Raw genomic sequence first — 27,114 nt, forward strand, 5'->3', positions numbered from 1 at the left:
ATTACGGAGAGATTAATCAGCCTGGACTTGTATGTCCAAAGTACCCACTTGCTTGATATCGCATGGTGAGGACAGGATGATCAAATAGCCTTGCAGGGAATTCTCCTTGTACTCAGAACTGTTTAGTGAAGCCTAGATCTGGTCTCTATTATGTTTATATGTCTGAGTCATTGACCTTATTATGTTTCTTTCTCCTCTCTGTGCAAATCCAGGTATTCGCTCCTGGGATGTCGATCTCACTACCTTTGACCTGAATCAGCAGTTGAGACTATTTGTAACAAGACATTCCGCTCAGTTCTCTCCTGATGCCCGAGGTGAGTCCATCCCATGGGAATCAAACTCTGTAACAACCTCTAAACCACATTCAGGAACCAACCCCTTCCCCCAATTAAAAAAAAGTCTAGTTGCAAGAACAAAACCCTTTAAAAAAACTGACGCTCATCGTAACCCACATCAACATGGTTCAAATCAGCTCCCAGAACCACACCAGCACCTAACGTATGCTTGGAATCCAATTGTCTCCTGAAAGTATGGATAATTTTTACCAGTTAATCCTGCACCCAAGTGCTTTGTTAAAAAAAACTGCTTCCAGACTGCAGCATTTGCAGAAATAAATTGATAAATTAATAAAATAAATTATAAAATACAGGGTTTGGCATTGCTATTGTTGGAGACATTGTGATCACATATTTGTGCAACTTGCTCAATACAACACCTTTCACAAAGGATTAGCGTCTCAAAGCACTTCACAGAGATGATAAGTAAAAGAGTGAACAGAATTTAAGTGTGTTGCTGAAATGTATAGTTGAAGAGATATGCTTTTCAGAAGCTTTTCTGAAGATAGGGAGGAAAGAAGCAGCAAAGCAAATGGGAGGGGGGGGTGGCAGGGGGAATTTGGACCTTCAGAGAGCAGTGGCGAGGTGACTGAAGGACATTAAAATTGATGGAAGAGCACAGCAGTCACTTTCATTTAAACCCATCCAGACACTTTGATTCAGACACTTAAATACACTAAAATCTTGCTTCATAGAATTGCTCAAATGTCTCAGCAATGTATTTTGTATCACCTAATTTATCACTTTAAAAAATGGAATCATGAGAACTGTGCGGAGCACAAGATTACTTGGGTTACGTAGTAATTGATGCCATTGTACTGGGCAGAGCAGAAAATCAATGGCACTGCAGTTGAAATAAACCTCCAGTGAGATACAATTTAAATTTTAAATCATTTTCAAAACAGCGCCTTATTTGAGAAAAAAAAACATAATGTTTGCTCCCCTGCAACCATTGTTAGTCTGCAGATATTTCAATATCTAGCTCACCAATTGGATAATTTACAACTGCATCAACAAGTACAGCCAACAATCCACTTACTGGAGATTTGGACCCTTTTCTGCACTCCGTCGCTGTGTGGTGCTGCACTGTTTGGTCTCTCAGAATTATTAATGCACCACTCTTCAAAATGTGATCATTGCAATCAGGTTTTATAGTGTTACCGTATACCCCATGAACAAGGGACCAGTGCTGTTATTCTGTTGTACGTTATGCCTTTAGTATGGGAGATGTAAGGAGAGATGTAGGTATCTAGATGTTTGGGCAAGAGTCAGAGGGTCGTTGGTTTGAATCGATGGAGTGAAATTTTCAATGTTGAGTTGCAGTGCATCTTGTGGGACAATACATAAGCACATGTTATATATTCATATCCCTTTCAAAATGTTTTGGTCTTCTTGCTGCGGTCCAAGAGCAAGTCATTTGTTCACCAAACAAATTATGCCATTTTTCCTGGAACATAAGGTGTTTATCTACAGCTCACAACTGTTGTTGGAGGTCAGCAGCAGAACCTGGGAGCTGCAGCTACCAGAGGGAGCTGAGAAGTCCAATCATGGAATACCTATGCCAGAAGTCATTGATCATCAATGTGTTGGAAGGACCCTCTAAAGGCACATTGGCTTAGTGTCTGGTTTAGGCACTTGGTAAAGACCCCAACAACTTGATCACATGATTGTCCTATCCCTAATTTTTCCTTGACCAGGTGCACTGGTCTTGATGTTGTGACAATGATGTCAGTTGCTCTAGGGTCTAAGGTTGGACAGATGGCATCACAGAAAGGTAGAGGAAGAGCTTGCAACTGAATGCTGCCGTTGTGCCCATGCGAGGGCATCACATCAGCTAGTCTGCCTGTGTGTATGTGTGTGTGTGTGTATGTGATATGGAAATAGAGATACCCTACAGATAGACATTACTGGCATAAAAGGACCTTCAAGGACATGACAGAAGAGCAATATTTTCTGAGGCTGCGGCTGCCCATTGCAGCTGCAAAATGTGGCTAGTGAAGTTCTGTCCTTTGACCTGAAGATTGCTTTCAATCCTAATGCCACTGACTCCTTCCAAATTCCCAGTGAGAGATTTAGAAGGAATCAATTTGCCGCCCCACAGTTTCCTTTCTCCCTGCAGCATTCTCATTAGTCTCTCATTATAAAGAGGAAAAGAACACTATTCAGTATACAGTCAGTGTTGATCTTTAGTCCATGTTCCTTACTGCAGCATCATGCCCTGGACACCACTGCCTCTTACAGATGCTTCTTTTGATGTTGCAGACAAATACTAAGCTCCTCCAATGTAATGGCCAGAATTAATACAAAACTTTAAATCCAAAAGAAATGAACAGCACCTTACTTTGGGTTTTCTTTCAAAGTCATTGACCTTTTTCTTAACCTCCAAGAACATCCTCTGGGTGGCACTGCTTGCATTTACTCTTGCTGTTATTACAGTACCTGCCAGATTGGCTTGTTTGGCCACAACCCTTCGAAAGATGTTCTTGAAGTTGCTGACGCCCTTTGGGAAGCACGGCATTGAAGTCAGGTGGAACAGTATTCCACTAAAAATCGGGGGTTTGGGGGGGGGAATGTACACCTTTATTCTCTATATTCCCACTATACCTCATATACACGTGTATGTGTGTGTCTGCGCGCCTGTCTTTTCCCCTTCCCTCCTTCACACCCCCCTCCACCCTCCCCATTGACGATGGCGCTGAGAGGGAGGGGGAAGTATAGCCCCCCATTTAATTAGTTAAGTATTAAAAAGGCATGTATTTTCGGACGGGGGTGGAGTGGGGCGGGGAGGATGATTTGGTTGTTTTGAGTGAATAAATTGCTAAGAGTTCTGAGATGCTGACATTAAAGTGAACTCTAATTGGATTGATGTGTGTCAAATCCTCCCATCTTGTCCATCTGATCAGAGTCCAGTAGAAATCTTCCCCAGACATCCTCCATCAATACTTGGAAGATTTCGATATCGATGTGGCACTGATCCCTTGCATTAACCATCTAGCTCAAAAGATTTATAAAAGCTTTGCAAACAGTTCCAATATCCCTAAAGAAGGAAGCTTGGCCAGAGTTTCAGTATACCAATCTTTTTATTTCTTTTCATTTTATTTTTTGCATTTCACCCACAAAAATGCAGTCAATTCACTTTACAGTATATCCTGTGAAGCGCCTTGAGACGTCTCGAAGACCAGATAAGGCGCTGTATCAAATGCAAGGATTATTATATTATTGATATCTAGTCTGTGGGTTATAGCTTTTAAATAGGATAACATGAGGAGAATGGGAAATGCATAAGGGATGTATTTTTGTAAAAGGATGATGGGAAATAGAACAAACTTCCTCCTAATCTCCCCTTTTACTTCAATATAAGCCTGGCTCATTTGATTGTGCTCTCACCACTTGAGTCAGAACTTGTGGGTTCAAGCCCTACACTGGGTGTTGATAGTCTAGGCTGACATTCCATTGCAGTACTGTGGGAGCACTGTATTGTCAGAGGTGCCATCCTTTGTATGAGACATTAAACCATCTGTCCATTCAGGTGGCATTATTTGAAAAGTGAAGGGAGTTTCTCCTGGTGGCCTAATCAACAATCTCTCGGATAAAGTTGGTCAATCACTTTATGGTTTGTGGTCAAACCTTGAGCCACTAAAACCTTGTTATCTAGAATTCTTCAAAAACCTCTTTGTCTTCAAAACCTTTTAAAAAAAAATTTGATCATGCTTTTGGTTAACATTGTTAATTCTCCATATTTAGCTCTCCTTATCTCTATGAAGCAAGTTGAGACGTTCATTCTGTTTGACAGGTGACATGTAAGTGCAATTGTTATTGTTCAACACTAGCCATCTGTGCGATTCCAACTATTTAAATGCCTGTAAGGGAAGAGGGTAGAGATGTTTCATTTATGGCAGATGTCAAATGCAAGTTGCCGTTGCAGGATAAGACATTTAGGTTGTTCAAGATGGTTATCTGCCAACCTAGGACACATAGCGCATTTTCCCTAAATCTGAATGCGATTAAAATGGATTCTTTCTGTCCTTGGGTACATTCTGTGCAGTGAATCTTCCTCTCCAGTGTCCTGGGACTTAGACTGTACAAATAACAGAACAATACTCTACATCTCTGTACAGATGCAACCAATAATAATAATAATACTTGATCCAGCACCTCATGTCAAAAATGTCTTCCTGTAATTCAAACAATGAGTTAATGTGACGTTCTGGTATCATTCTGCAGACAAACGCAGCAGCTAATCTGCATGAACAATGTCTCACAAACTGCAATGAGGTAGATGGCGCATTAATCTGCACTATCCTCCTCCAGTGCAACCTCCTTTATTGCATGGGTCCTCTTCCAGTGCATGCTTCCTCCACCAATAGAGAGATCCTACTGACAGCAGCTCTAACTTCAACAGCATCACCAAACCTATTCCATCATCTTAATGACCGAGCAATGAGAGAATGGCTTAGAGTGAGAGGTGGTGGGATGAGCCTTGGTAACAAGAAGATGAGGAAAAAGAGGGTTGAAGGTTGAAGTACTGTATCTGGAACTCGGGAACAACAAAAGAGAAAGTTCAAAAGAGCAATGACCATTGTGGTGTTGATGAAATGCTTGGGGAGAGAGGGTAGAACGATGCATCTATCAGCTGACCAGCCTTTTCAAACTGCTGGTTCAGCTCACCCACAGTGAGCCAGAGTGTCAGTAAAATGTTTGTTTGTGCTGTTGGTCTGCAGTAAAATGCCTACAGTATTCTGAAAAGCGCTTAAATGGAGTGTCTGGGAAAGGAGCGTTTTCAGACAGCAGACAGCAGAGTGATGCATGAGGTCATCCAAGTTGCCTGGCTACCGAGGAGAAATGTATTAGCGCACAGCAGCCCAGTCCCTGACTCCAAACCCTGGCATCAAGCCAGTGACGCACTCTCAGCAAAGAGAAGGAATTGATGAATGGAAAATAAGATGCAGACCTTAACAGATGCAGCCCAGGACAAACTGTACTGGAAATCCTGTCTCGTTAATTAAAATGACCATTTTTATTATTATTATTATCGAATGCGCTCTAAAGGTGTGTGGGGGTGGGGGGGTGGGGAGGATTAGCATAATGCGTAGCGAGCAGGGTAACATCTGAACTAGGAATGTGCCGCAGATCTTCTGGCCCACTCTGGTATAAAATTGTTTCTCAGGACTATCTTGCTGTGTCTTATATCTTGAAGTGCAGGAGATAAAAAAAAATGTCACCACCACAACCAGGGGTGACGGGACAAGACAAAACATAATCATAATGCAAGTTCTAAGAATTTACTTATCTTTGATTCATAAATTTACTTATCATTGATTCACTTCTTTCTTCCCCAATTTCTCCTCCCACCCGGCTCTGTTTAGAAGGGGCGTTCCATTTTTTAACACAATTTAGAAACAAATATCAGAAACCTATTGAGATGCATCATATCAATGGATGCAACAGGAGCTATCAGTATGTAACATTCAGTTAATGGACTGAGATTGCGTTGATTTAGAACCGAATAGTATTGTAGACCAACAAAAGCACTTTAGCGGGACTTTTGCCATAGTAACTGTCTCCATGTATATTGCTGTCATGGCAACTGATGCAATTTACACTGATACCATGACAACTGTTTCCATGTACAACACTGCCATGGAAAGTGTCTCTGCATTCAGTGTTGCCATGGTATGGGTTTCCATGTACAGCACAGCAGGAAGAGGAGAGCCCCGACTGTCTGGGACAACTCAAGGGGAATGTGCATCAATAGGTTATTTCTGAAGGTTACTCCCCGCCTGTCTGTTCAATTACCTGGCCTTTGGCAGCATGGTCTGGAGAGGCAAACCTTCATTAATCCCTGTTTGCAAAGACACATTACTAGGTTACCATGTAAATGAAAAGCATTGGGTCTCAGCCAGACGGAGCAGTGTGGTGGGCGGCAGATGCTGGGACGTTGGTTTGAATCCAGCCCGTGGGATAAAAGTCTTTGTTTTCTTCGTGTAATGGTCCTGTGTGAAATTAGTTTGGGCAATCTGAACCCAGTTCCTATTAGGTTCAGAACTATCCTTAAACGCCGTGGACAGCCGGTGTGTCAGGTGGAAAATATAATACTGGTGCCATAAGGGGTGCTCTTCTGAGCTTGGAACTGGACGAAGAGAGGTTTACTCTCTAGCTATCTTGTGTTGTCACGTTTGTGACTTGGAATCATATAGTCTAATCTGACACTCCAATGTAGTTCCTGGGGGTGTGTTTTATTGTTAGAGATAATGTCCTTCAGATAAGACGTTATCCAAGGTCCCATCTGCCTGTTCAGGTGGATGTTAAAGATCCCATGGCACTATTCAACAAAAGAAGGGAGTTTCTCCCGGTGTCCTGGCCAACATTCCTCCAAATAAAATTGGTTATTCACTCCATGATGGTTTATAATAATAATAATAATCCTTGCATTTGATATAGCGCTTTTCACGTCAGGAGGACGTCCCAAAGCGCTTCACAGAACACACTGTAAAGTGAATTGACTGTATATTTGTGGGCGAACGCGGCAGCCAATTGCGCACAGCAATGTCCCACAAACAGTCGTAGATTGAAAATGACCAATTTAATTATTGTTTTTGGTTTTGGAGGGATTATTATTAGGCGTGTGGAGTAAGGAAACTTGCCCAAGGTTTCGCCCTGCCTGGAAATGAACTCAGGTCTCTCACTTGCAAAGCGAGTGCTCTAACCACTGAGCTACAGGACTCCACAAATGGGACGTTGCTGCCGGTTTCACCCACAAAATACAGTCAAACCACTTTACAGTGTATTCTGTGAAGCGCTTTGAGATGTCTGAACAACGTGATAAGGCGCGATATCAAGAATTATAATTATTATTATTGTACCTGACCAAGATGTGCTGGACACTGATATTAGATGGCCGATAGTTCAATTTCCCAGCATTATTATAATATCCGTCACAATCCAACCCCCAATAAATAGTTCTCTCGTAATGAGGGAAAATCAAACAGAAACACGCTGACATTCAACTTTTTACACCTGTTTCAGTTCTTAAATATATCAAGACTGTAACTCAGGATCCAAGCACTCAAATGTGGGATCGGGATAAGAATCCTGATCTCACTTCCAATCCAGCAATTTTTAGAGTTTGTTCAGACAATGATTCTGCTGAAACGTACAACATAAATCTCCGGGTAAAATAGTAAAACTGGGTCACACAACTAAAATAGCAGCTCTGTGACACAGGCTGCGTTTAAATGGGACATCGAGTTCCTGCTGGAACTATTGTACTGTCGTGCTGCTCCCCAAGCTCCTGTCTGTCTGTACAGCAACAACCAAAGTAGCACGACCCATGGATCTCTCATGGGGCTGCTGCGGGCCTCAGAACACCAGTGGGTGGCTCAGAGTAGTCCAGGATAGCTACTGATAATAGGGTCTTGGAGGAGGAACATAGGAACAGGAAGGCTGTTCCGCCATTCAGTTAGATCATGGCTGATCTGTACTTCAACTCCACTTACCCACCTTTGCTCCATGTTCCTTGATCCACCTCAGTCTTAAAAATTTCAATTGATGTTTGTATTCCTAATCAGGTGGGGATTTCTCCTCTTTTCCCATTGCCCTGAATGGGATGAGTATTGGAAGCTATAGGGATCGGTGCAGACTGAGCTGAAGAAATGCTCAGCGGGACACATGTTTCCGTGAGAGAAGGGGAAATGACGGTAGAGGGAAGGAGGGCTGGCTTGGATAGTACTTGGGAATTTCGGGATAGATGAATATTTTGGAGAATTGACCCTCGGGGATAGAGTAGGTAACCTGTGTTGCTTTGTACAAAATAGCGGTCATGTTTGCCTACAAAAACTTGACTGCACTGACCTTTGGGATGTCTTTATGTGATCAGGCACTATAAAAATGCATATTTATTATTTTGTTCTGTGCAGTTGCAGTATTTCATTCATACCACTGGAGGCAATGCTGCAGCTCCATACCCACATTGTCCAGTGCCACACATACATCATGTTATAATTTTATATCGCTCTTCTTTTCCTGAAGTCACTGACTCACGCTGGCAATGCAATCTGATGTAACCATCAGATTCGCCCACAAAATATACAGTCATTTCACTTTACAACATACTCTGTGTAGCACTTTGAGACATTCAGCCCCTCAAGCCTGTTCCTACTCATTTTATAAGATCATGGCTGATCTATACCTAAAGGCCAGTTACCCGCCATTACCCCATACCCCTTAATACCTTGATGTATGTAATAGATGATAGGGTGCTACATAAAGGATTATTATTATCAGCTTCCTTTCAAATACCTTTCCCAAGATGCCAAACAAAGATAGCTGAGTTTGGCAGTCAATCTCACCAAGGAAGTGGACATCACAGCCAAGCCCTCAATCCTCTTGTCATCTGATGATCACACGCGCACTCCCATTACCATGATTGTGTGTGTGTATGTGGGGGGAGAGGGGAAGAAAGAAGTCATCTGATTTATTTTTCTACCCCTCTCCTTTCGTAACTCGCAATCACTCTCAACTGCTGTTCCTGCTGAGATCAGCACAGTACGTGCAATGTGCAAACCCTGCTGTAATATATTGCATATGAAAATGGTTGTGTACAGAGGGAATTACAGATGCCCTTAACTATGTACTTAGCAACCAACCAAACGGAGAGGCAGAGAGATAGACCCACACAGACAGGGATGAGAGGAAAGAGATATGAAGGAGTGATGCGAGGGAGGTAACACTTAGCGCTCTGTCTGATCACTGAGGCTCGGCTATATCAGTCACATCCCGTGCGCTGGGAGCTGGCGGCTGGCTGGTCACGGCTGTCACATACAATTGTGCATATGTTGAAGGCACAACTGTGAAATGCAAATCTGGAGATAAAAAGGTTGTCAGCCTTTAATGAGAAATCAGGCTGGGAAGGGGAGATGGCAGCGGTTCTCTTAAAAACACAATAAAAGTTCTCACAATCTTGACCTTGTATGAAACACCAGCACTGTATCTGTCACTGTACACAATAGATATCCTTATTTAGTGATCTAAGTATTTCAATTTTCAGGGGTTTCATCTTTATATCGTGAAATTGTCATATAAATGCAAGTTGTCATTGCACGTGATTTCTGTGTTTTGGAATCAATTTGTCTATGAAGTATTTATAAACTGCTCCTGTACTAATATGAAAGTAGGTACAATTTTAGGTATTAGATGCTAAAATTGGGTAAATGGATGCCAACTTTAAGCTTCACTTTCTCCTCCTTCCTTTCTTCGTACATATGAAGAGAGCAGTTTGTGTATAACTGAACAGCGAGGGGGAGTGAGTTTTGCACCTCAGTGCTGACCTCTCACATTGTGAGAGAAGCTCATACTTGTGTAACTGGACCCTTCGGCCTTCGACATTGATCCGACAATACTGAGTTGAAAAATTAGATCCGCCTTCTCTGTGTTCCCCCGCGCCCCTATCCCCAATCCAATGCCACATCCAGTTTATCCAGAGAGTAGCTTAGCTCAAGTGATTTCTGCTTGATCCCACACCCCCATCTCCCCATGTACATCTCACCTTTGCTCAGAGAGGATCACGGGTCAGAGCAGATGTTGTGCGAGTGGGTGCAAGAGTGACCCTGCTGACCCTTCAGAGGGATGATCGGTGGTAGGGTTCCTAATCAATGCTGCGAAGTGCTTTTCCCAACTTCCATGCTCCAATAAACGCTACATCATACTTAAAGAGATGATTTTGGCCCCCGTGGGGTGCTTTAGCAGAATAATAATAATAATCCTTCCATTTGATATAGCGCTTTATCGTGTCATTGAGATGTCTCAAAGCGCTTCACAGAATATACTGTAAAGTGGATTGACTGAGTTAATTTTGTGGGAAAAATGCAGCAGCCAATTGCCGCTAACCACTGGCAGGAGATGTTACCAGACACTTGGAAATGGAACAAACAACTTGTGCTCAGGCTGACTGCAAATGTCAGCTCCGGGAGGGGGTGGAGGGGGAGGGGAGGGGGTGCTGGGTGCCTGGATGACGGGACTGGATTTGGCTGTGTCCTAGATCTAGATGTAAAAATAAATCCTGCGGTAATGTGAGAGTCTCCTGGGAGCAGCTGAAGCTGACAGGACAGGGGCAGCGTATGCACATGCTGCTGGTCGGGCTGGGTTGGACCTGCTGCCATTGGGTGGCCAGCCTGCCTGCTCCTGGCAGCTGTGTTTGGGGAATATCCGAGAGGCTTGGCTGCTGGCACAAGCCCAGCTTATTGAGACCTGACAGCTGTTCATCTCCCATTCTCTGGTGTGAAGGAATGAGTGACGTTCGGAGAAGTGGAGATGTATTTCCTCCCTCCACCCCTGTGAGTGAGGAGATAGGATTGGTGGTTCTGGGGTGATGTGGGTGGGGTGGAGGGGAGATTTTGAGTTTGCTGGAATTGGGGCTTCTGTTAGCCTCGTTGAGTTGGGGATGGAAGAAACTGCGGTGTTCCTGCTCTAGAGGCCCCCAAAATTCCTTCAGACCCATCCATCCTTGCTGTGCAATTTCAGATTGCACAGTACTTTGAAAAAAAATTCTAAATTCAGTTTTCACAAACTGAAAACTGCAGGAAAAAACACAGCTCCCAAATCAAACCCAGACTGAAGAATTTCAGATTTTTTTTAAGAATTAGTGAATTTATTCATTCCGCACAATCTGAAATGTTAAGACAGTAGCCTAGATACTGAGCCCCTGAGATTTGTTGTGTTTCTTATTGCTGTTTTCGTACTCCCTCCCTCCCCCACAACCCCATATCTGATGGAAGATACAAGGATGTGTGGGTGTCAGGGGGTGGGGCAGGAGGGGGTAACTGATTGGAGCTTAGCTGTGATGAACCCCTTGCAGACCAACACCATGCCGAGACTCACTGTCAAAGCTGATACTTGAAGAATACCCTATAGCAGAGATTTAACTGGACTCACTGGAAGTGAAGGTTCAAGCCTTTGCATCTTAGTCATTGTCTCATTGTCTCAGGGGCTGTGCACTACAAGTACAGCATAGTATGTGTGTGATGCAGTATATCAATCCTCTTCCCCCCCTTCCACCCCCTTCACACACACATGCACACAGAGCTGCCGTAGGCTCCTTAAGTCTCTGTGATAGAGAACATAGACCTTGAATTTGGCAGATAAGAAGGAAATAAAATCCACACAATTCGGGTGAAGGTAAGCTGAGAGGAGTCATTCCTCACAGTGACATTTCCTGCAAAATCTGTGTCAAGCCTTTAGAAGTACAACAGTCAGTTATGATAATAAAATGGTCTCTAACCAGCCACACAAGACCTGCTGTTTTCTTTTAAATCAGGGATTCCTAGCTCTACACCTCTAACCGCTGCCTGATTTAATTGGTATTTCTTGTTGAAATGTACATATCAATTTGTGCTGAGCTTGAAAGGAATAACAATGAGAGATTCCTGGAGGAAGACAAGGTATGCCTCTAAGCCTGGCTGGTGAGGGAACGGCTTGAAACCAGCCGAGTTTTAGAGACTGAATCACGTGGGGTTAAAAATACCATTTTAGAGAAAAACACAAAATGGAGAGACAGGGTCCCTGCTAATAAACCAAACCATGTAAGTCCTGGAAATCAGAAGCAAAACACAGAAAGCTCCAGAAGCATTAGGAAAGAGCAAGCTTCATTAACACTTTTGAAAAACACTTTCATCAGAACTGTCCCAAGCAGCTGTTTTTTAAATATATTTATGTATATATATATAAAAAATTGGAACTCGAAACATGTGCCGGGGGGAATCGAGCGGAGGTGGTGGATCTCGTTTATTTTAAATGAACTTATTTCTCGCTTTGAGATCGTTAACCTTTTGTGGAGTCGCCATGGAGACGCCTTTTTCTCTCTTCAGAGCTCGTTCCAGCAGCCACGACTGATGAAGAGGGGAATTGATCTTGCTTTGACGTGAGAATATGTCAGACTCTTATCTGTCTTCTTCGCCACATTTTATATATATTTAGAAATAAAACAGAGCTGTCACGGCTCTAAGTATGACAGATCACTAACAAAAATACTGCCTGTGACAAGCCTGCAGTGGCGAGGCCTCCTCATTAGGTCCAAGAAACTAGCTCAACACGTCTGAGGCAGATTGGTTCAGATCTTAGGTGATTTTTCAACAAGACAAAAGACCGTGAGCAGCATGAAGGCAAGAAAAGGATGGGGCGTTTTCAACAATATTAAAGCAATACTTTCCTCAGTGAGAAGGGTCTGAGACTTGGAGCTGCAGCAGTTGTATTTTGAAAGTTGCTATATAAATGCTATTTGTGTAAAGTGATTAATTCTGAGAGGTCTCTTCATCTTCCCTCTTCTGAGCTTGAATCCATGGTCCATCTTTAAACATAGGGCTCAGCATTAGAGTTCAGTCTACCTTTCAACAACATCTTAGAGCTTTGTATAAAGCCTTTCCCCGTACAATGGATGTCTCAAAGTGCTCCATAACAAAGATGGAGCTCACTGAACAGGGAGGAGAGGAGGGGATTTTGATTGGGTTCACCAAATGCACAGTTAAAGTGAGTATTTTTCGTGCAGGCCCCCCAAGTAGAATTTTGATTACCCCACTGGTTAAAGACCTCTGGCCCTTGTCGAGACGTGAACTTATAGACCAGATTGAGACTCCAGCACAGCACTGAGGAGGCAGCACTACATTGCTGTCCTTTGGATGAAATGGTAAACCATCCGACTGTTCAGGTGGATAATAAAAGATCCCATGAAAAGGGAAGGGAGTTTGTCTCGCTGAACAATCCTCCACATTTTAGATGGAGAAACTCTGACTGAGGTTAATGAGCTCAGGATTAATGAGTTAAGGATCTCGGTATTCAGGTTCATAAATCTTTAAAAAGTAGGGCACGGGTGCAGAAGGTTATCAAAAAGGCTAATGCAATGATGGAATTTATCACAAGGGGTTTGGAATATAAGAGTCAGGAAGTGATGTTGCAGCTGTATAAAACTCTGATCAGACCTCATATGGAGTATTGCGTGCAGTTTTGGGGACCAAAACTTAGGAAGGATAATGTCAGGATAATTAAGGCCTTAGAGCATGTGCAATATTGATTTACTAAAATGATTCCTGGTGTCAAGGGTCATATACCACAATGTATATATTATATTTATAATTATAAGGCAAGTCGTTAACTTGCAGAGCACTTAATCAGTTGTAGCGGGGCTGGGCGCTGTGTGTGTGGGAGGCAGCAGGAGGCCAGTAAATCTGATCTGCGGCAGACAGAGTGAAAGAGATCCACGTGGGCGGAATACCGCATTACTGACAGCGGAGAGAATGTGCCTGGGTTTTGTTCTTAATAAGCTTATTTTAGGTGTCCTATAATGATGATCACTGGGACTGGGTTCAGATTCTCTTTATTGACAGATAGTGTCTGAAACCCAAATGGTTTATAGATAATTTAAAAATGCATGAGTAAAGGAGAGGTGTGAATACATTACATCTATGATCTGCCCCAAATTTCCAGGAGGTAGGGAAGCCGACAGAGGATAGTGACCAGAACTGGGAAACAAAGCATTGTTCGGGTGGGGGGGTGGAGAAGAGCAGGAAATTTTGTAATACTTAGTAAAAGAGATGTACAGCATTACCAAAACGCCCCATAGACACTTTCAGCACAGAGGTGATATCAGGCAGTTAATCACAGAGCCATAGGTCTTCTCCAAATAGAATTTTTCTGCTCCTTCTGTGGATACAGGAGTTAGCTCATTACCCCTGACCAAAGTCAACTTCAAAAGAGACGTCAGCTGATCTCCAGCGCGCTCTCCTGTGTGATCTGATGACCATCAAACTCCTTTTCAATGTTTTCTTAGCTTCTATAGACAGACAGATTCCAATTTCTTTCTCCTGCTGGAAGGAAGGCAGGAGAAGCTATCAGTTTCTAACTGACCAGCACAATGCCACTTTTCCTCCATCCTCTGCAATGCTTCAGTTTCTTCAGTGTCTGTTAATTCTCTTTCAAGATGACTCCCTAGGGCTCTCTTTCTTCTCCCGTACACTTCAGGATTGACTTGTGTGTGGTAAATAATGCAGTAACTTAAGAGATTGAAATTTATGAAGCAAAAAGGGTTTTCCCATGTTAATTGGGGTGCATAAGGGAGCGTGGGTATCTAATGGAAAGATTAATTGTGATTTTGTTTCCATCTTACATTAAAGTCCATTAAAATGTAACCAAATACCTCAGTAGAAATATCACAAATGGAACTGAGCTTTGAATTCCATAAACTAGAGTGGCCGAACTCATGCGCTCCCTGAACCCTTTGTTGTCCAATTGAGCAAAGAGAAACCGACAGATGTCAAAACGAACATCATTATAGCAAACTCTGCTTATAACAAATACCCGCCCGGTTTTAACGATCCCAACGGCCCAATTTTTCCACCTCTGTCCTCTCCAGTGCTGTGTTAGACTGCACTGCCTGTACCTTTCTCCCTAGGGCCAGGGAGCCTCAGGCCAGAGAAAATGGCACAGTAAAATAACCTGCTTGATAGGTAGAGGCTGATTGCTGTAAAACTACTACAGTAGTTCGCTTCATAGAACAACAGATGAATGTTGACTTTCTTGTCAGTTAACCCTTTGTAGATTTTAGCTCCTCCAGCACCTGTGATTTGCTGCTACAATGGCACTCAAGTTATCATAGATCAAGACAAGCTTTATTTCCATCTCTGCAGTAAAATGCATGTATACACGACTCAAATTGGTGCGTGTTAGCCTTCTCAGTTGGCAACACTCTCATCTCTTGAGTCAGAAAGTAGTGGGTTCAAATTCACTTTGGGGCTTGAGTTTACAGTCTACGCTGATACCTCACTGCAGTACTGAGACAAAGTAAAGGATTTTTGAAGGTGTCCTGTCTGCAGTTCTTAATGTTTTTATGATCACATTGTTCTCCTCCTACCTCAGTTTGTGAAACTTTGTTTTCCCCACAGAAAAGAGTCATCAAACTTGACAGTAATTACTGTAAAGCACTTTGAAACTTGATAAAGTTCTAGGGAAATTCAAGTTCATTTTTCACATTTAAAAGTTGAAACACAAGTCTCCATGATGGGAACATATGATGTGCTGATAAATGAGTGGAAAGTTTGGAAGTGGTTGGGTTTTGAACTAAAATGGGTCATGCTTCAACTCGAACAATTGTGAACTATTGTTCTAAACCTTAATATGATTCAGAACACAGAATACAATCTGTATACTCTGAATATGTGTTTTTTCTATATTATTCCCTCTGTGTCGTGTGCTTGTGAGTTCAAAGTATCAATCCATTGTTATTTTAACAATGGAATAAAGTATATTGAGCCGGCATGTTATTTCTCCAGGAAAATCACCTCTTGCAGGAACCATTCATTTCACCGACCTCTCTTGATTTCAACTGGAATCTAGGTCAGTGCTACCTGGAGTCCACTTTGCTGAGTCCTTTATGTAGGTCTATGGCAGTAAAGGTGTTGCAACGTGGCTACTGCAGGCAACTTGCTGTGCAAAACTTTCTCATGCAGATCCTGAAACAAATTGAAATTTCTGTGTTCCATATGCTATCCAAATGTTTTTTTTCTAGTCAAACAGCCACTAGGAAATGGAGAGGCACTGCCACCAGGAGGGGTTTATGGGCTGCCTGGGCAGAAAGAAAACTTGTATTTCTATTGCGCCCATGGTGTAGTTCCTGAATAGTAATTGTTTCACGTAGACAGTTATTAAGATGGAGGATTGTTGGCCAGGACACTGGGACAAACTGCCCTCTCCCTTTCCAATAGTGTGGTGGGGATTTGTAAAGTCCACCTTAAGAAAAGATAAATGGGAGATTAGTTCAGTGCCTCATTCCGATGTAGCCGCTGCAGCCGCTGAGTTGCTGTGCTGGAGTGTCAGCCTGGATTATGGCTCACATCCCAACGAGTGTTGAACACACAACCTTCTGACCCGAAGGCATGAGTGCTTCCGCTGAGTTGACATGACATGTGCTTGTCCAGAGACTTTCCACTTTCTAGACTGTAAACAAAAAAACTCAACCCTCGCTTATTAATCAGTAAGTTATTGATCTGTACATTATCATTTTTGATTTGGTTGTTGAGCTTCTGCTCAGTTTTTTTATATAATTCAACTACAACAACAACAACAATCTGCATTTATACCTTAGAGCTGCAAGAACATAACCTGGTCACTCATTTCAATCTTTACTCAAAACAAAATTCTATTTTCCCACACAAACTATCCCCCATCCAAATATGTGGAATTGCTTCCCATGTTTCAGTTTGTTTAAGGCAGGGTTTGCTCGCCTGATCACTATCTACCAACAACTTCTGGAGGTGCATCTGTGGAGATGTCAGAGGAGGACAACATCCAGCTTGGCTGTGATTTTCCCTCCCTACCTCACCGCCCCCACCCCCACACTGCCTCCCCAGCTCACTGACACTCACTGGCGAGGCTCACACATTAATAATGAACACTTGGACAAGGAAGAGAGAAAGAGAAACTGTAGATGCTGGAAATGCAAAACAGCACAGTCGGAAGCTGAAGGCAGAGGATGCATTCGTTGTTTCAGGTGTAACTTTATTGGAATGTTAACCTATCCTTCTCCTTCAGTTGCTGACTGTCTGCTTGTTGTACTGTTACAGCGTTATCTGGTAATGTAATGTGAGTGTCTGGCACTGCAGTCCAATGGTGCAGTGTTTGTGTGACAGACCTCGGAGGTGGTATGAATTATTGATTGTAGAAATGTGATCTGTCAGCCTTTTACAGTGAGTTGGGGCTAGGGCCCCAGTGGAGTGGCCCTGAGGGACCATATTACTGGCTCTGAGCTCAGTCTGTGCATTTCTATGTAGTCCTTTCAACCTGTAGGCAGAGTATTGGTCAACTGCGTGCATTCATTACATCTATCCCTTTACTATATAAACAACACCACACTGTGAATTTCTCTCTGCAAATTGATATTATTACTTTAATGCTATTTTTATTTGCTACATGGAGGGAAATAGCTGTCATAACCACCCCTCGCTCATTGTGGTTGTGGTTACCCAGTCTGGGTTACGTTATTAACAGGAAACCTCAAAATTATCTGTAAACAGTAATTTAGTTTAAATCACTTAAGTTTAGGTTGAGTAAATTACAAAAGGTTTCAGATCAGAACTGGACCAGTTCCGATCAGATCCTGAAAGGTATCAAGGTTATTGTTTTTTAGAAATACTCATTGAAAGAAACTTGAGGGAAGTTGGCTGGGTAAATAAGTGGATCAATGGTCTGCACTTGCCTGAAGTTGATAACATGTTACTAAGTGTCTATTAGGCTAACTTATAGTATCCTCTAGGCTGTAATTTAATCGAAAGGTTTTCCGTTACTGATACAATTTTGTTTCGCCCTTGGTTTCTAAAACAAGACTGGGATACATTTGAGTATCAAACCAGCTCCATAGGGCCAAAGGAACTTCATACAACCTCCCTCTTCCAACAACAACAGTTTGCACTTGTACAGTGCCCACCCCTCATGTGATCCCCTTTCAGTGTGAAGTCTGAGATAATTCTGCAATTACTCTTGGTGTTTCTGTGTAGCTCAGTCAGTTGAGAGCAGTGGACTTGGAGCCTGGGCTACTGGGTTCAAATCCCTTGATCCATTGACCTTCTGAGACAAATAACACATCTTAGGATGTGGGGAGCAAACTGGAGACTGTGACACTGCGCTTCTTATTGGGCATGTCTGAGTAATACGTCCAGTGCTGGACCCAGTCTGTGCCTAATCTGACCATCCTCAATTACTGCTTGAGGTCTGTGATAATGAGGTTAGTAACTATCTTTTTTACTGAACTTCCTATTAAATGGCTTGTTTGCACTGGAATTGCTGAAGTCTAATATATAAAACATTAATCGGGCAAAACAAAACAATTTGGAGCTGCTCGGGTTAAAGCGTGTTCCTCCGGTTTGCTCTTTTGGCCCCAGTAAAAGGAGTTTAAGTGTTTGACATTTGATCCCACCTCTTGTTGCTGATGGTACTTTGTTTTACATCTCTGACCACTGGTCGTCAAGCAGACTACGACCTTTGACTTTTATAGCATATTGAATTTGCTTTCCCCGTATGTTGCTTAGCCTCCAGGGCAAGGATGGAGAAAGGCATTGATGGCTCTTACTCTGTCCTGGGACTTGACCTCCTGTGGTAGGAATTTCAGGGAAACTTCAAATAGAAGGGTTTCCCCTCATTTATCTTCAGTTAATGCAATTCTATGGACCTCCTTTCACACTGGACTTTACGTTTTCTGACAATAAACGCTCCCAAGTATCTCAAATGAAGTGTTAACTTAGACCAAGATGATCCAACTTCCCTGTGTTTCATCTGGCCCACCCACTCCCTCCATAACCCATAAATGTTATGTTATGTTTCTGGAAGGAAAATATTGCTTATGCAACCCACGGACATTTCTCAAATAGCACATATGGCCATTGGCAGCCGAAAGGTTGGATCACCCTGAGCTAGACTATGAGTTCAATTCCTGATTTGCAGCTTGAACCCACAACCTTCTAACACAGGGCTGGGGGGGGGGAGCTACTAACTGAGCTAAATTGATGCCTTGAACCCCCACCTAATGTAACTCTATATTGATTTAAGGACAGCTAATTGCAAGAACTGTCACCTTGAGGTCTGATGCTGATGAATGACAGAAACAGGTTGATGCTGAATAGAGGAGTTTTCCTTCGAGAATTTGGGAATTTGTGTTTATAATTTAGTGCCATGGCTCTTTGGAGCCCTTGAAAGCCAACATGCGAATGGATGAACCTGATGCAGATTGTGCCTGTGCCCTTTGCTGTCTTGCATTTCAACGCACAGAACTGACAGCCTTAGTCTAGGAGGCTGCTGCAGCTTGAACTTTTGTTCCTCGTCCTGTCACCTCCAATCTCTCCAGCTCATTCAGATTGACTGCCATTGAACCCGCGAGTGGTTTCTTTTTAAACAAAATAATGATTTAAAGTTCAGACCTAAAAGTATGGAACAGAGATGTGCTTAGACCATAAGACCATAAAACATAGGAGCAGGAGTAGGCCATTGGGCCCCTTGAGCCTGCCTTGCCATTTAATAAAATCATGGCTGAACTTCTAACCTAATTCCATTTACCCGCCCTATCCCCATATCCCTTAATGCCTCTATCCTTTAGAAATCTATCAACCTCAGTCTGGAACTCCATCCCTCAGTGCCTTCGCCTTGCTTCCTCCCTTTCCTCCTTCAAGGCCGGTCTCAAGACCTTTTTCTTTGACTGTGCCTTCAGCTCCCCTCTCGACTCTCTACCCCCTCCTCGCTCCCTCCCTTCCCTCCCCTCACCCTAACCACTTCCTCCTGCTGGGGTCCTGACCCAACTATCCAGCGCCTTGGGACGTCCTCCCGACGTGAAAGGCGCTCTATAAATGGAATCTTGTTGTTGTTGTTGTTGTTGAATATATGCTTGAAAAATAATAAAGGGTAAGGGGAGCAAGCAGGAGAGTGGGATTACACTAGATGGCCCACGTGGAGAAAAGCATGGACTTGAAGGTCTGAACGGCTTTTTTCTGTGCTGTAACATTTTATTGGGCAAAGTTTGGGCTGCTCCATAATAGAAGGGTCAGGTTACGAAATGCCCAAACTCCTACTTTGAGGAAGGGAAGACCATTTGACCTGTAAAGCCACTCCTTCCACTGTAATCCCTACCCCAACCCCCCACCACCCACCCACTTCCACGGAGACTCCCTGATCCCCAAAGGCAATCAAGCAAGTACTGCAGAATATTCAGCCATCCCCACATGATAGCTATTTCGACACAAATACACTTTGCAATATATTCTGGTAAGCGCTTTGAGACGTCTCACCGATGTGATAAGGTGCTAAATCAAATGCAAGGATTATTATCATTATTATTATTATGGCCCAACATTGAGAGGGTTCCTTTCCCATTCCCCAAACTATTGTGCTGAGTGACACGTTCACCCATCTTCAGTCGTAGTCCTGCCAACACATCCACCTTTCCTAGTGGGCTGCAGTTTTCAAATTCAGATTCGGGATTTATATCACTAATGGTGCAAATATACAGACGGTTGACCATTTGCATTCTGCTTGAGCGACGATCTGGCAATGACTTCGACTTTACTTGATTAATGGGAGTTTGAATTCTGGGCTCGGGAGTAGGGTGGGGGGGGGGTGAGTGGAGTGGGAGGGAGAGATTATGTTCGTCTCTTCTAACCATTTCAGCAAAGTTGGCTTCAGCAGCGGATTCACACACACACACGTACACTGTGTGAGCTGGCAGAGGTGAGAGCCACTGTCTTGTGATGGGTTTCTAACTCTCTTTAAAATCCAGTGTTTTGGGGAGAGGCTGTAAGTACGAAGCAGAAGCTGTAGATTTCATTGCTACCCAGTCCTCTCCTTTTAAATATAGAGTATTTTTAATTGGGACATATTACACGTGCGAGAGAAGGACCTAGAGTAGGATTTGTTTTGTATAATTTTAGATTTCTCAAGGGACCTTCAGCACGAATAACAATTCTTCAGCAATTTCCTGCTGTTTAATAAACTATTTCCAAACTATCTACATCCTTACTTTTTGCCCTATTTATGTCCCTTTTATTGCCCTATCTCACTCTATCTCTTCCATCTCTGGCAGCACTGTAAACTTTATGATTATTATAGGAGAGTGCTCCAGAGAATTGAAGTCAACCAACATACAGTAAATGTAAAGCTCTCAATCTTCACCTTCAAGGTTTGGGATTGAAGCTCGGTTTAACAGTTACGTAAAATAAGATCTGATGGCTTTGCTCCTCAGGCTGGGCTTGGATTAACCTTCAGCACAGATTTCAGAGCTGATCTGTACACTTCCTTTTTTTNATAATAAGTTATAATATAGGAGGATAAGAATGTATAGGACCAGAAAGGGTCATGACAGTCCATCTGCTCGGTCAATAATGAGAACAGAATCCTAACTACTCTATGTCTCAGACTCCTCAATCGATTTCTTTTTGCCAAAGAGCTATCTAATTTCCTCTTGAATCTGCTTGACACAATGTGCCTCCACCGGGTCAGTATAATGAGTTTCAGAATTGCTTTGCCAGATCTTACATTTTGTGTATCCGATTGAAAGATTATTGGGAACAAGTCGAGGGAAGAGCAATTTTTTCTCTCTCCACAGTTTGGTCAAATGTACCTTGTATAGCAAGGGGGGATGGAATTCTCTAGCTGACTGTATTATGCTCATGGGCTGAGCAGGTGTGGGAAAGGGAATATAGATTTTGGTTTTGTCTGTGTCGTCCCATGCACCCTGATGCTCTCCATTCAGAGTCGTAAATTCGGTATTGATCTGACTGTGAGCTACAGCTGTAACATCCAGAGGCTATCAGAGAGAGATCTGCCTAGAGTCTGATAGCAGATGGTGAGCGGGAATCACAGGGGTGTAGGTAACCTCTCATTGGGCCTTGGGCCAACCATGTGCACAACTGGTGAAGCTGTGGGTTCTGTTAAAAGCCCAAGACAAAAGCAGACTAATTCACAACCAGCTGTTATTCAAACCACCACCAGCCAACCATTATTTTCCACATTACACTGCATTTAATTTTAAAGCTATCTACTAACAAGAGATCTGGAATAATTAAAAGATGTAACTCTCTGAAGTCTAGAAATGCAGGCAAACTCTGCCAACCTGTGTGCATTCCGTATGCATGTAGGGAATCCACAAGATCAGCACCTGAGAACCTGCAGAGACATTGGGGGGGGGGGTCAATAATAACGATGATAATAATAATAATAATAATCCTTGCATTTGATATAGCTCCTTATCACGTCTTCGAGACGTCTCAAAGCGCTTCACAGAATATACTGGAAAGTGAATTGACTGTATATTGTGTGGGCGAAACCAGTGCCCGCAACCAGCAAAACAAATTGATGTACAGCATTTCTCTCCTCCCCTGTATGGTTTTGTTTTTCTCTGATCGATTTTACCCTTTGAAGCTGACAGTTTGCACTGGAACCCCTCTTGTCAAACTCAGACTACCACAAAGAATTAACCTTCAAGTCTGAGGGCTGAAATCTAGCCTCTAGTACTGAGGGGGCCCAACACGCTGTGACATGAGGCATTTGCCAGTTGGCAGTGTGAACCTGAACAGAGCACAGTAGAGTAAATATAAACCAATCCTGGTGGCTCCACCAATAGCCCAGCTGAGATCAGCTAACACTCTGCTGAGCAGCCACTAAACCCAGGATTTTCTGCCAACCTGCACTGCTCAGCACCACTTCCGTCAGTGCATTGACCCACTATGAGGTTCAAATTGCAGGGCAATGTGACAATTAACACTTTGTACCTCGCGATTTTCACCCTTCTGTTACTATTTAATTTTGATATCGCCAGATAGGTGCAGAATTCCTCTTGAGGGTGGTGAAGAAAGAAATCCTTGTTTATACTTAATGAAAGATCACTGATTCCATTCAATTAAACGTTCCTTCAACTAGCTGAACATTAATAATCATTTAAAATGTAAATTTTAAGATAACATTTCTGAGGGGTTTGCTTCATCAGTAATTTGCCATCTGTGTGTGTGACACCTCGGATAAATTGGTTAATCACTTAATGGCTGTTTTGATGTGATGTGTTTCGCCCCAAAAAATTTTTAAAATTATATTATTAAAACACACAGTCACTCTACTTTACAGCATATCCCGTGAAGTGCTTTGAGATGTCTCAACAACATGATAAACTCATTACATTTATTGAATGCAGCCAAATTTCACAACACGAAACATGTGGAGCAGAATAATTCTCAATCTATCTAGGTGTTTTGGGGGAAATCATTGGTGTATGCAGTCTTTTATGGGTTTAATTTTATGAAGAAAACTGATATTCTAAGAAGCAAGTTTATTTACCACAGTTACACCATACAAGTGATTTCATAACTGAAAACAGGAAGGAAAAGCAACAGCATCCCCTGGTGGTGCAAATGTGCAAAGTAACAACGTTTAGAAAATCTGTTTTGTCTGTTTGCAACGTGACTGGCCTAAAAAACATCTTTTTCTGCTAATTCCCAGTCTAAAGGTTTGTGCATATGCAGGAGTTGCAATGCTATAATCGGCTCAAGTAATCGCCTCACTGTAAACTGCATCTGTATCTGTGTCTCCCTCCAGCTCCTCCCCATTATACACATAATTGTATACTCCTGCCCTCAGTAAGTAGGCTCATGCAAGAATGGCCATTTGGGCAAGATACCGGGGGGAACTATACCTCGGCATGAGTTGGAACCTTTAGAAGATGTAGAGAGTAAAGTTGGAGAGGAGACAGATTTTGTGCGTGGGTAGGATTATTTTGCAGCAATGGCTAGATATCAGTAATTCCTGCCTTGTGTACTCATGACACCAGTCTCCAGTCTTTGGCAGTGTTTCTGAACTCTAAGTGCCAGACACTTGGGATGAACACTAGCACCAGCCAAACCATCTGGGTAACCCTGATACAGACAGCCCCGGATAATCCTCTGTTAGCATTTCACAAATGTAAAACTGGGTGAATAGACACAATTCCCAAAGACACTGTTCAGCTTGAGTTTACACTGGTTTATAAAGCCACACGCAAAGATTTAGGGAGCACAGAGCTGGGCGCAGACGTGAAACTTTACTGCACATGGGAAGCATTTTATTGAAGCCCAACTTCACCTATATGCTGATGAACATCCACTTCCAAAGGCTAAGAAGCTGGCTAAAATTCACAGTGAAGCAAGACGCCAAATCAATTATAAGCAACGAGAAGAGAATGTGTGTCAAGTACTGGTAGAATTACTCAACAACGAGCACTTTCCTCGTATAATTCCATCTAAACTTATCCCAATGTAACGTGGAGTCCTGTAGCTCAGTGGTTAGAGCACTCGCCTTACAAGCGAGAGACCTGGGTTTGATTCCTGGCAGGGTGAAACCTTGGGTGAGTTTTCTTACTCCTTGTGCCCAATAGTAATCCCTCAAGAGAAAAAAACAATAATAATTTGGTCACTCAATCCACGACTGTTTGTGGGACATTGCTGTGAGCAATTGGCTGCCGCGTTTCGCCCACAAATATACAGTCAATTCACTTTACAGTATATTCTGTGACGTGCTTTGAGACATCTAGAAGACGTGAAAAGCGCTATATCAAATGCAAGGATTATTATATTATTATAACTCTTTGCATTTAGATTATTGCAACTCTGAACCAGACGCAACAAATTTGATACTATTGTATCCACAAGGGATTATGTTGGTCATTTTCTGTTAATTATGATATTATCCTTGTGTTAGATATTCTTGTTAGTTATTGCCCTCTTTGTAAAGGAGGGGCAATTCTTAATGGGGCTCAATAGTTAGGCTAACCAAGGAAGATGGAGATTGTATGGCTCATTGTACACCATCAACTGGAGCAAACAAAGATGCTGGTAAGCGTTCAACTTTTGTTCATTGGAATTATGCTCTTTAACCTCAAAGTGACAGCACATTAAATGATAGCTTGTGTGGTTGGTCCTGGAAGTGTGTGGGTAATACCAGTGGTCAGATGCTCTTCCGATTCTTCAGACCACTTGGCCAAACCATCCCAGAAGTTTAGTTGAATCAGAAACTGCAGCTGATTGTGAAGGATTAGTCAGAGCTTTAGAGGAATCCAACAAAAACAGGAATGGCAACACATAGAACTGAACTTCAGCTAATCAAAGCAGATGGAAACATCCTCTTGGAACTTTGTGCACCAGTGACAGATGGAGGCTCTCGGCTGGCCTCTCATCCCTTCTGGAATGTCATTCAACCCTGCTGCCTCAATTCTTCACAGTATTTCCAACTTTGCCAATAACCTCCTTGTCTTAGAAGCTACTGACCCACAGTGTAAAATTGTACTGTGCTCGTTGTAGCATGCCTCTTACTGTAATATTCTTTGATGCGATAGCACAACTTGAGAAACTATTCATAATGCTATCCCCCTAATCTCTCGAGAGTAGGATATCCTGTGTTATCAATTCCTATCAATACCCCAATGTACTTTTTAAAGTGATTCAAAGTTTGTGGCCAGGTCTACTGCATATTCACTGAGAAAGCGAGTACTGTATTTCCAGAAAAGAGGAATTTAAATCATAATCTGATATGAATGCTGGATTCAGTTCCCGCTCACTGTACTTTAAATTCACTTAAAATTATTGTACAATAAGCGAGTTTTGTAGCATTCATATAAAATACAGCATAGGCAGAGACCAGCCATTTGGCATATCCATCTTATGGTGAAGTCAGCTCTTCCACTGAAGCTATGTACTGAAATCCCAATTCTCTACTCTTTCCCTTCTTAGATTTTTATATAATTCATCTTCAAATACTTATCCAATGCCTTTTTGTTATCCTGCTAAGATGGAAGAATTGGTAATTTTCAACCACCAATCCAAGGCACATCCCAACCCATTGATTATGTTTGTACTCATTGAGGTCTGAAGGCTCCAATCTTACTCTTGGTGAGATGTCTGTTGCCCAAATTGGATAAATCCTCTTGGCCGGATGTTTTTCAACCACAAACAGTGTTATCTTCACTATATTTAGGGCTACTTCACCCTATGAGTCAGATTTCTTGTTGATTTAAGTGTTGTCCCAATTCCAGCATCTGATTATAAAGCCAGCCTTCCAAAATGGATGGTGGGAGCTGGAAGAAAGAAAAAACAAGGTAAGTGAAAGCTTTTTTGTAAAACAAAGTTCTAAAAGTTAGAATATGGAGTTTGGATGGATAGAAAAGAAAGTTACATTTAGAAAAGGGAGTAAAATAAAATAATAATAATCCTTGCATTTCATATACCTTTTTTCATGTCATTGAAACATCTCAAACACTTCACAGGATTTACTGCACAGTATAGTGAATGTGTATTTTGTAGGCACAGAATAGATGAAAACAATTTGGAATTGTTATTTCTAATTTAGATGGAATAAAGGATTGAGGCACTTTTTATTGTAATATTCGTGTTTTTCTCAGCTTCTCACTGGAGTCTATTATGCACCAATTCCCCATTATGATGGGTAACAAAAAGATTGCAAGTGTTGCAATTGTTAGTGATCGGCACACAATGGGCCCATTGTATGAGCTGGAGTTCATGGAGACAGGGTTTCTGTACCTGCCTGGACTCTAAAGGTTAATGTACTAAAATTCTTTTTGCACAAAACTCTGAATTCATTACCATGTGCTGTGCTACATATCACCCTTCCATCATCTACTTCAACAAATTTTTTCGAGGCTGTTTAGAGACATAAAATTGTGTTAAGTGGCTATTTTTCATAGATCAACTGCATATAAGCACTTGCTATATACATTTTACTTGCTAAGTTATGCTGTATTGAAATCCCAGGAATGTTCGGATAAAGCAACCAATTTAAATCCATTTAAAGTCAGTGGCGAGAACTCCAGGTGAATATGAGCTCAAGAAAGGAGGCGTTTATAGGAACAATGTTCCCAATATTTATCAGTTTGAACTTGGTATTAAGAGTGGAACATCCAAATGTTTTGAGAAAGGAATAAAATTCAGAGACCCTTGGCCTGGGAAGTCTCATATCCAAGAAAATAGATATTGAGGAATGAATATATATTTTGAAGGCAATCATATTAATATGTCTATAAAATGTGAGGAATCATAAAATGTTTGGATGAAGAAAACCCTTTGTATTTCTTTCTTCCTGAAGACTCACCTGACCATCTTCCTATTACAGCATCAAGCTGTTTCTCAATTGAGTCCAATGCCCTGATTTCAACCACCCTTCCTGGTAACTCCTGACCTCCTGGCCTATTTTCTGCAGTTCTTTTTAAAAATCAACTTCCAAA

The 27,114-nt window shown here is 42.2% G+C and overlaps 1 protein-coding gene and 1 non-coding gene across 2 annotated transcripts in view; both read left to right on the plus strand.

Annotated features, from left to right (window-relative positions):
• The first annotated feature begins 212 nt into the window (after positions 1-212).
• Positions 213-27,114, plus strand: part of map1aa (microtubule-associated protein 1Aa) — a 67,987-nt gene continuing 41,085 nt past the window's right edge. The window contains 1 exon segment of the mRNA XM_007908425.2: positions 213-314. The gene's annotated coding sequence lies outside the window, so the exon portion shown is untranslated.
• On the plus strand, positions 24,146-24,217 carry trnav-uac. The gene has a single exon. It is a non-coding gene; the product is annotated as a tRNA-Val (tRNA).

Source organism: Callorhinchus milii, unplaced genomic scaffold (genome assembly GCF_018977255.1).
Source record: "Callorhinchus milii isolate IMCB2004 unplaced genomic scaffold, IMCB_Cmil_1.0 Scaffold22, whole genome shotgun sequence".
NCBI lineage: Eukaryota > Metazoa > Chordata > Chondrichthyes > Chimaeriformes > Callorhinchidae > Callorhinchus > Callorhinchus milii.